Here is an 8,345-nt window from a genome sequence, read left to right as displayed (position 1 = left end):
CGTGCTTTCCCTGTCTCTCTCAAACAAATAAATAAACTTAAAAAAATCATAAAGCTGAAATGGGGAAGACTTTCCAGAACTAATGAAAAGCTACATTCAAACTGAACAAGAATTAGTAACATGGAACTAAATGAACTGAAGAAGATGATTATAGTTTTTGTGACTCTTATTTGCAACATTGCTTGTTCTCTGATATTTGCTCTTCCAGGTTAAGGAAACTTTCTCTTAAGATGACTCTCTCTGACTTACAGAAACATGGTAAAATATTCATTTGTGAACAAATTGAAGCATCTAACTTTCCTCCCTAGCTGAACCCTCTGAAATTCAAAAGCTCTCAGTGAATATCCTTTCTTTCGAGGCAATTACAGTTGTTTGCATAAGTTCAATAAGAATCTGTCCTCCTTGTAACAGGACACCATTGGAAATATTGGTTATTTTACCAAAGCTTTGACTGGAATGTCATATTTCAGAGAAGCATACATAGACTCAGATATGACCATACAGCTTTAAGGAACCAAGGTTGCTTTTATGAAACATAAAGCCAACGGACCCCTGGGTGACTCAGTCAGTTAAGCGTCTGACTTCAGCTCAGGTCATGATCACAGTTTGTGAGTTTGAGCCCCACATCCAACTCTGCACTGTCAACACAGAGCCTTCAAGGATCTTCTCTCTCTGTCTCTCTCTGACCCTCTCCTACTCATACCCCCCTCTTTTTCTCTCAAAAATAAACATTTAAAAAAATGAAACTTAAGCCAGCAAAGCCCCTGTTGGCCCGATACCTTGCTTACAGATTTCCCAACAGCCTTACCACGTGAGTGAAGAGTATCACTTCCTGGCTGGTGCAGGAACATGGCAGGATATTTGGGGGGAGGGGGGCTTAAGAAGAGGAATTCACCCACATCTACAGGTACTGGCGGAATGTCTGATGCCAAGTATTTGGCTTGTACTCTGGCCTAGAGCAGCTACTAAAAGCTCAGTCAACATTCTTTATAAAAAGTTCCAGCAAAGCAAATTTGTAAAGATCTATATGACCAGTCACTATTCTTGCTAGGCCTATGTAAATAATTAGGCCAAGTTTGTTAAAGCAAACTTGTTTTTCAAATGAGTTAGTTTTGATTTGGCTATCTCTGGAAATAAGGTGATTTGGAGAGAAAATTATGTTTCGGTAACACATCTTTGCAGGTGTTAAACTCTAGTTCTGATTGCCTTTGAATGTCTGTTGTTTGCTCAACTTGTGGTAAGCTTCAGAGAAATTGGCACAGTAGCTCACGTATGGAGAATCCTCTTGCTTGCTATTCTCTGGGCATAATAACAGGACTCCATGGCCATATGATTATTTGAACAGCTGGAAAATGGGATGGATTCCCCTGAAGTGGTAAATTCAGCTATCACCTTGGCCAATTCTGTGTGGCTGGGATGACTAGAGTGTGTCCCAGTCCATGGGGTTAACTATGCTTGTGGAGATAATGGATGGCCCCACTTTCCTTATGCCTGGATTGGGTGATACACTTGGGGGTGTCCTTATCTCCTAAGGCAGGTTTTCTCCCACTTGCCAGTGATTCCTCATAATTAGGATATTGTTAAAGTTAGACATCAAACAAGGAGGGCTTATTGGTGGTTTAATCCCTTAACCATATTTGCCCCAGGGGCCACCTCTATTGATGTAAAATTGCAAATAGAGGCTTTAGCCAAGCATACTGTAGCCATCTTAAAAGACCCAGCTCAGCTTAAAAAGTGGCCCTCCAAAACTGAATGGAGCTTGATATCCTGACTGCAGCCCAAGGAGGCACCTATGCTTCATTAAAGCAGGGTTGTAGGTATGTACTCCATATTATCACAAAAATAAGACAGGGTTACCACCGGACACGTATACTCAAATTAAGGCTCCACAAAATTCTTCCCTCTCTTTCAAGGACTGGTTAAGTTCCTGGTTCGCAGGAGGACTATGGTCAACTATTAAGGGTCTCTTTGTTGGACTTCTCATTCTTATATGTTGCCTTTTCCAGAGTTTCTGTGCTTGGTGCCAAGACTCCATCACTACAATAACTTCAGGTTGACAGATGGTCCTTACCATTCACAGAGATATTTCTTTGATGTCCACAGCAGACTTGGCTGCCTCCACTTTTCCTAACTCCCCTGTACACTCCTGACTAATCAATGTTGACCCATTAGGTAGGGACATCTGTAGGTCTCTATTCAGCAGCAAGATGCTACAGAAGATGAAGACTTCCACCTGCCTTCAACAGTCTTAAAGATTTAAAGGTCAGAATTGTTCAGGGAGCAGGGGGCACCTTGGTGGCTCAGTTAAGGCTCTCGTTCTTGATTTCAGCTCGGGCCATGATCTCATGGTGTGAGTTCAACCCTGCATCGGGCTCAGCAATATGAGAGTGGATGCTGCTTGGGATTCTCTCTCTCCCACTCTCTTTGCCCCTCCCCTGCTCACTCTGTCTTTCTCTCAAAATAATAAACTTAAAAAATTATTCGGGGGCGGGGGAATGAGGAGAACAAAGACAAGAGAACCATAATCGAAATTATATTTTCTCATAACTTGCAGCTCACTGATAAATCCCTGAGACATGCAGAGCGTGACCCTGCTCAAAGTGCTCATGGCTGCCTTAATGTTGATGTTTTTCTAGAGACTGAAAGCAACTGGCTTCACAACAGCCTGAACTCCAGGATCCCGTGACTCTTCTCTAACATGCACAAATCCCTTTAGAGACTTAGGTTATCTCTACTTTCCCCATCCCCCAAACTTAAAAGTATACAATCAGTCATTCCTTACCTTCCAAGTACAACTCTTTCTGCCAATGGGTCCTGTCCCTGTGGTATAATTAAAACACCTTTTTGCACCATAAAATGTCTCAAGAATTCATTCATGACCATTGGGCTCGATGACCCTGCATCACATAGAGATGGTGACACTAATATGCAAAGGTGCTTAGGACGTGGCTTCCTCCTGTCCATAGCACAGTTATGGACACAGGCATGGACACGGAAGGACACCATTTTACCGAAAGAACACAGCCCAGGGTCACACAGCTGGTAAGCAGCACACTGGATCTCAAACTCTAAGCTCCTGGCCCTGCCCCCAGGGTCCACAAAGGGCTCTCCAGATGGGAAGCTGATACTGGCTTTGGGGACACTACCTTACCTCCATGAATGATCTCACCTGTTCAAGGCCCCCAATCTCTGTTCACTGCTGTTTCTTTCCCTGATCCCTGCTCCATTTATAATTGGGGTGACCCTGGCCACCTGCTAGGCCCTCCCTGCCCAGCACACCTGGTGCTGCTAACAATATGGGTGTTGTCCCAGGGCCTCCAAGAGATAAGCTGATGAACTATTTATCTTAAAATGCTCTCATTCCTACAGATCCCAGGAAATGCCATGAGAGTCAGCTTGGATTATTCCCCCTGTGGGGTTCATAATGTAAAGTCCAACCTAATGGGTAGGAGGGTCACATAGACAAGTGAGAGATCGACCACTATTTGAGATATTAAAAGGTCTAGGCCAATTAGAGATGATTTGGGGACCAGACAGCCTTCTCACACCAATATTTCAGGATATTCCAGGTCTGGAGACATATTTGATTATAATTTTATCATGCTCATTCAGTCAAATATAGCTCTTTTTCTTTGGGATTTCTTTATTCATATTTATAGAGGGACTTCTCAATTACTAAACATATGGGAATTTCTAGTTAGCTTTTTAGCAGTGATTTCTAGCACATTATATTACCAAAAGATGCTCTGTGTGTTTCATTCCTCTGGAATATATTGAAATTTCACGTATGGCCAAGATAAGTAGTATGAGTTTTTGTATCAGTATCCTATGTGCCTAAAGTTAATGTGTCCTCCACAGTGTTATATGTAGATGTGAACACATATATGGATATCGCCGTGGGATTTCAGATGGTTACTAGCAAGATCTATATCTTATGGATGTTATGTCTTCTTTGAGTTATTTAGAGAGGGTTGAAAACTCTCATTCTGCTTATGTATTTCATTGGAGTTCTGAAAGGAAGGAGAGAGCTCCGAGAAGAGGGGAAAGGGACCTGGGTTGGGAGGGACCAGAAACCAGAAGGTCTGCCAGTATTCCAGAGAGCAGCAGTCGTTGGGATGGCATGTGGTGATGTGGTAGGTGAGAAGTGGCTTTTTAAAAAATAAAGTCACGCTGGGTGTCTGTGTTGATCTACCAGGGGTGAAGGGAGCTGATTGGGCGAGAGAGAGAGAGAGAGAGAGAGTATAAAGGTTACAGGCTGTTAAAGCAATGCTCAGAGAGTTGAAGGCTTGAACATAGATGGATCCTCCTCTGCTCCAGCTGCTACTTGTGTCCTGCTCACCTAGTGATTTATTGACCCGCTGACCAACTAACCTGTCTGAACCCCCCCTCCCTCTACTCTAGTACTTGATCTAATCTTGGTACTGTCCCTCACCTCCTTCTTCTCCTGACACACCCCCTCCCCAATCTCACCCTTACTGAAACACCACCTCCAACTCCAATTCCCACCCCACTGCATTCCCACCCCACCTCCTCCCTGGTGCCCCTGTGCCGCCTGATACAACCAGGACATGAAGGTACAGAAGCTGTTTTGTCTGTCTACTCATGCTCTTTTGTCCCAGTTACTCAAACCCAAATGTGAGTAATCATGGGACATCGGTAGATTCTTCCTTCGTATTGAGTTCATTCACACTGTGGTTAAACAACAGTTTTTTCATGGGGTTCTTGATGGGAACTTCAGAAGAACTTCAGTTCTTCCTGAAGACTGAGGACCACAGGGCAGGTTTCTCCACCAGCCTGAAGTAGTTGTGGCCACAGCTGTCCACATCCTGTTCTGGGTCTAGTCTGTGCTTCTTGGACCAAAAAGATCAGCATTGACAGGATGGAAACCTGAAAAGAGTATATTCATAATGTCAAGAAGGAAGGATTTATGAAGATACTAAAAGCCTCTGAGATCTTAGTCTTCAATAGGGGCTTATATGATATGTGAATTATATCTCATTAAAATTGTTTTAAAAAATGTCACAAACTCTTATTTAATAGCATCTATGCACATTAGATTGGCTCCTGGAAGCCCTGTCAAGATCCTGATTCAAGCCATGTAAGTTTAGGGTCCATCTTAGATGTGATTTGTTTTCCTATCAGCACACTGTTCATATTTGTGAAGTTTGGTAGCCCTGGGAACAGTGGTATCTGAAGCATTGGTGTTTGTACGAGAGGGTTAAGAAGTGAAATGTCCTTTGTGCTCTGTGCTTCCTGGTTTGTTGGCTTTTAAGAACTTCTGGTCAGCCCATTCTTTGTGGTTTTGGAGGCTGCCCCTAGGTACTCTGTCCCACCTCATTGATGGGAGTTCTGAGAAGCCCAGCAGAAACTAGCTGCACCCTGCTGGGACATGTACAATAAGTAAATCACTAGGAGCAACCTGATCAGGAAGTGAAGGAGTTTGTCCTTTCTTTAGCCATCTATGTGCAGAGTGTTGAATTACCCAAAGGAAAAAGTTTCCAAATGTCTGTAGGATTTTTTGAATATAAAGATATACCTGGATCCCAGTGTGAATGTTTCACTTACTCATGAAAAGGCAAACCTGTAGGACACCTGCGTGGCTCAACAGTTAAGTGTGTGGTTCTCGATTTTGGCTCAGGTCATGATCTCATGGTTTGTGAGATTGAGCCCCGTATTGGGCTTTTCACTGACAGCTCAGAGCGTGCTTGGGACTCTTTTCTCTCCCTCTCTCTCTGTCCCTTCACCACTTGCATGGTTCCTCTTTCTCTCAAAATACATACACATTTTTAAAACATCAAAATCTGTACCCCCCAGGGGAGAGAGACAGGGAACACCCATAGAAATAAGTAGACTTCTTTAGATTGGCAGGCACCAGATTCATAGAGCTGGATCTGGAAAGCCCCACTAGTCTGGAATAACCCTTGTACTGAGGCAGACTCATCCCCCATGAATAACTCTAGTCAAAATAGAATCTATTCTGTTTCTTTTGAGACTACAAAGGAGGAAATTTCTTGGTCGTCTTTATTAGAATTTTCCTCCTCTACCTGGGCTGCATCTTATAGATCAGTTCAGCTTTCTCTCCCTACCCATCTCTGAGTTTTGCATAAACTAACTTTTCTTGAATTTCCCACCTGCCCCTGGTCATGGCCCATGGTCTGTGAGAATGTAGTGAAGAGACTGGACAGCAACATGCAGAAGAATGAAACTGGACCACCTTCTTACACCATACACAAAAATAAACTCAAAATGAATGAAATACCTAAATGTGAGACAGGAAACCATCAAAACTGTAGAGGAGAAAACAGGCAACAACTTCTTTGACCTCAGCCACAGCAATTTCTTGCTCCACACGTCTCTGAAGGCAAGGGAAATAAGAGCAAAAATGAACAATTGGGACCTCATCAAGATAAAAAGCTTCTGCACTACAAAGGAAACAATCAACAGAACTAAAAGGCAACTGACGGAATGGGAGAAGGTATTTGCAAATGACAGATAAAGGGTTAGTATCCAAAATCTGTAAGGGAGTTACCTAACTCAACACCCAAAAAGAAATAATCTAGTGAAGAAATGGGCAGAAGACATGAATGACATTGTTCCAAAGAAGACATCCAGATGGCTGACAGACACATGAAAAGATGCTCAACATCACTCATCATCAGGGAAATACAAATCAAAATCACATTGAGATACCACACACTGGTCAGAGTGGCTAAAATTAACAACTCAGGAAACAAGAGATGTTGGCAAGGATGTGGAGAAACAGGAACCTCTTGCATTGTCAGTGGGAATGCAAACTGGTGCAGCCACTCTGGAAGACAGTGTGGAGGTTCCTCAAAAAATTAAAAATATAACCGCCCTACAACCCAGCAATAGCGCTACTAGGGATTTATCCAAAGGATACAGGAGAGCTGATTCATTGGGGCACATGTACCCCAGTGTTTATAGCAGTGCTTTCAACAATAGCCAAATTATGGAAAGAGCCCAAATGCCCATCAACTGATGAATGGATAAAGATGTGGGATATATATATATATATATATATATATATATATATATATATATACACACATATATATATATATATATACACATACATACATACATACATACATACATACATACAGTGGAATACTACTTGGAAATGAGAAAGAATGAAATCCTGCCATTTGCAACAACATGGATGAATTGGAGGGTATAGTCAGAAAAAGACAGATATCATATGTTTTCACTCATATGTGGAACTTGAGAAACTTAACAGAAGACCATGGGGGAAGGGAAGGGGAAAAAATAGTTTCAGAGAGGGAGGCAAACCATAAGAGATTCTTGAATGTGGAGAACAAACTGAGGGTTGATGTGGGGGGGGGGGGAATGGGAGAGGGGGAAAATGGGTGATGGGAATTGAGGAGGGCACTTGTTGGGATGAGCACTGGGTGTTGTATGTAAGCGATGAATCATAGAATCTACCCCCAAAACCAAGAGCACACTGTATACATTGTCTGTTAGCTGACTTGACAATAAATTTTAAAAAAGAGTCAATTACTAATATTAACATGTAGACAGCTGCCAGATGTTTCAAGGGTACCCAAGACTGAGGATGGTTTACATTCATATCAATATGGCCTGCCTTTGGTGCATTTGATCCCCATGATCATTGTGCTGACAGCGCCTGCTCTCTTTCAGACAGTGGCCACTCAAAGACGGTGTGCATTTCCCACCAGCATGCATTTTAGTGACCTCAGTTTTGAGAGCTGAAGAAACAAATGGTATACGTTGTGGAGGCTACTTTCTAGAAAGGTTCATTTGTACAAAATTAAAGCTTCGTATATGAATTCGTGTGAATTGCATTGTGTGTGTGTTTGCTCCTAAAATAGAGGTAAGTCTAGTTTTTGTAAAATGATACGTTTGTTTTGATGACCATATCCAGGACTTTTGTATTCTTTTAGAAGTTAATTTTCATAGTTGTTATTGATTGATTTAGGTGCAATACTCTGAAATAGGAACGTGAATTCCTTTCATTGGCTATTTGACGGGTGTAATCAAGGAACTTAAAATCTCATAGATATCATCAGAATATATAAGATCATCTGATTATGCAAATCTTTATTTACTTCAGAAATTTGACATTTTGGGCTGCGATTCGGTATCAGAGTAAACATTGAAAGAAAATGTCAATGTGTTTAGGAAGCGAAAAAGAAGTATAATTTGTTTGGGATAATAAACCCATCACTCGCAGTTATGTCCCTATCTGTAAACATCTATCTATATAACATTCTCATTTGTATCTCTAGTTACTTTCTCCCATTCTTTCATAAATTTTGGGCATATTTTTGGAGATATTCAAAAGG

The 8,345-nt window shown here is 41.9% G+C and overlaps 1 long non-coding RNA gene across 1 annotated transcript; it reads right to left on the bottom strand.

The window, feature by feature from the left end:
- Positions 1-2,517: 2,517 nt before the first annotated feature.
- Positions 2,518-6,311, bottom strand: LOC122484764. The gene is made up of 2 exons (XR_006297701.1): positions 6,260-6,311; positions 2,518-4,887 (listed from the first exon to the last, which is right to left on the bottom strand). It is a non-coding gene; the product is annotated as an uncharacterized LOC122484764 (long non-coding RNA).
- Positions 6,312-8,345: the final 2,034 nt, after the last annotated feature.

Source organism: Prionailurus bengalensis, chromosome E1 (genome assembly GCF_016509475.1).
Source record: "Prionailurus bengalensis isolate Pbe53 chromosome E1, Fcat_Pben_1.1_paternal_pri, whole genome shotgun sequence".
Classification (NCBI taxonomy): Eukaryota; Metazoa; Chordata; class Mammalia; order Carnivora; family Felidae; genus Prionailurus; species Prionailurus bengalensis.
This window is presented reverse-complemented; position numbering and strand designations above follow the sequence as displayed.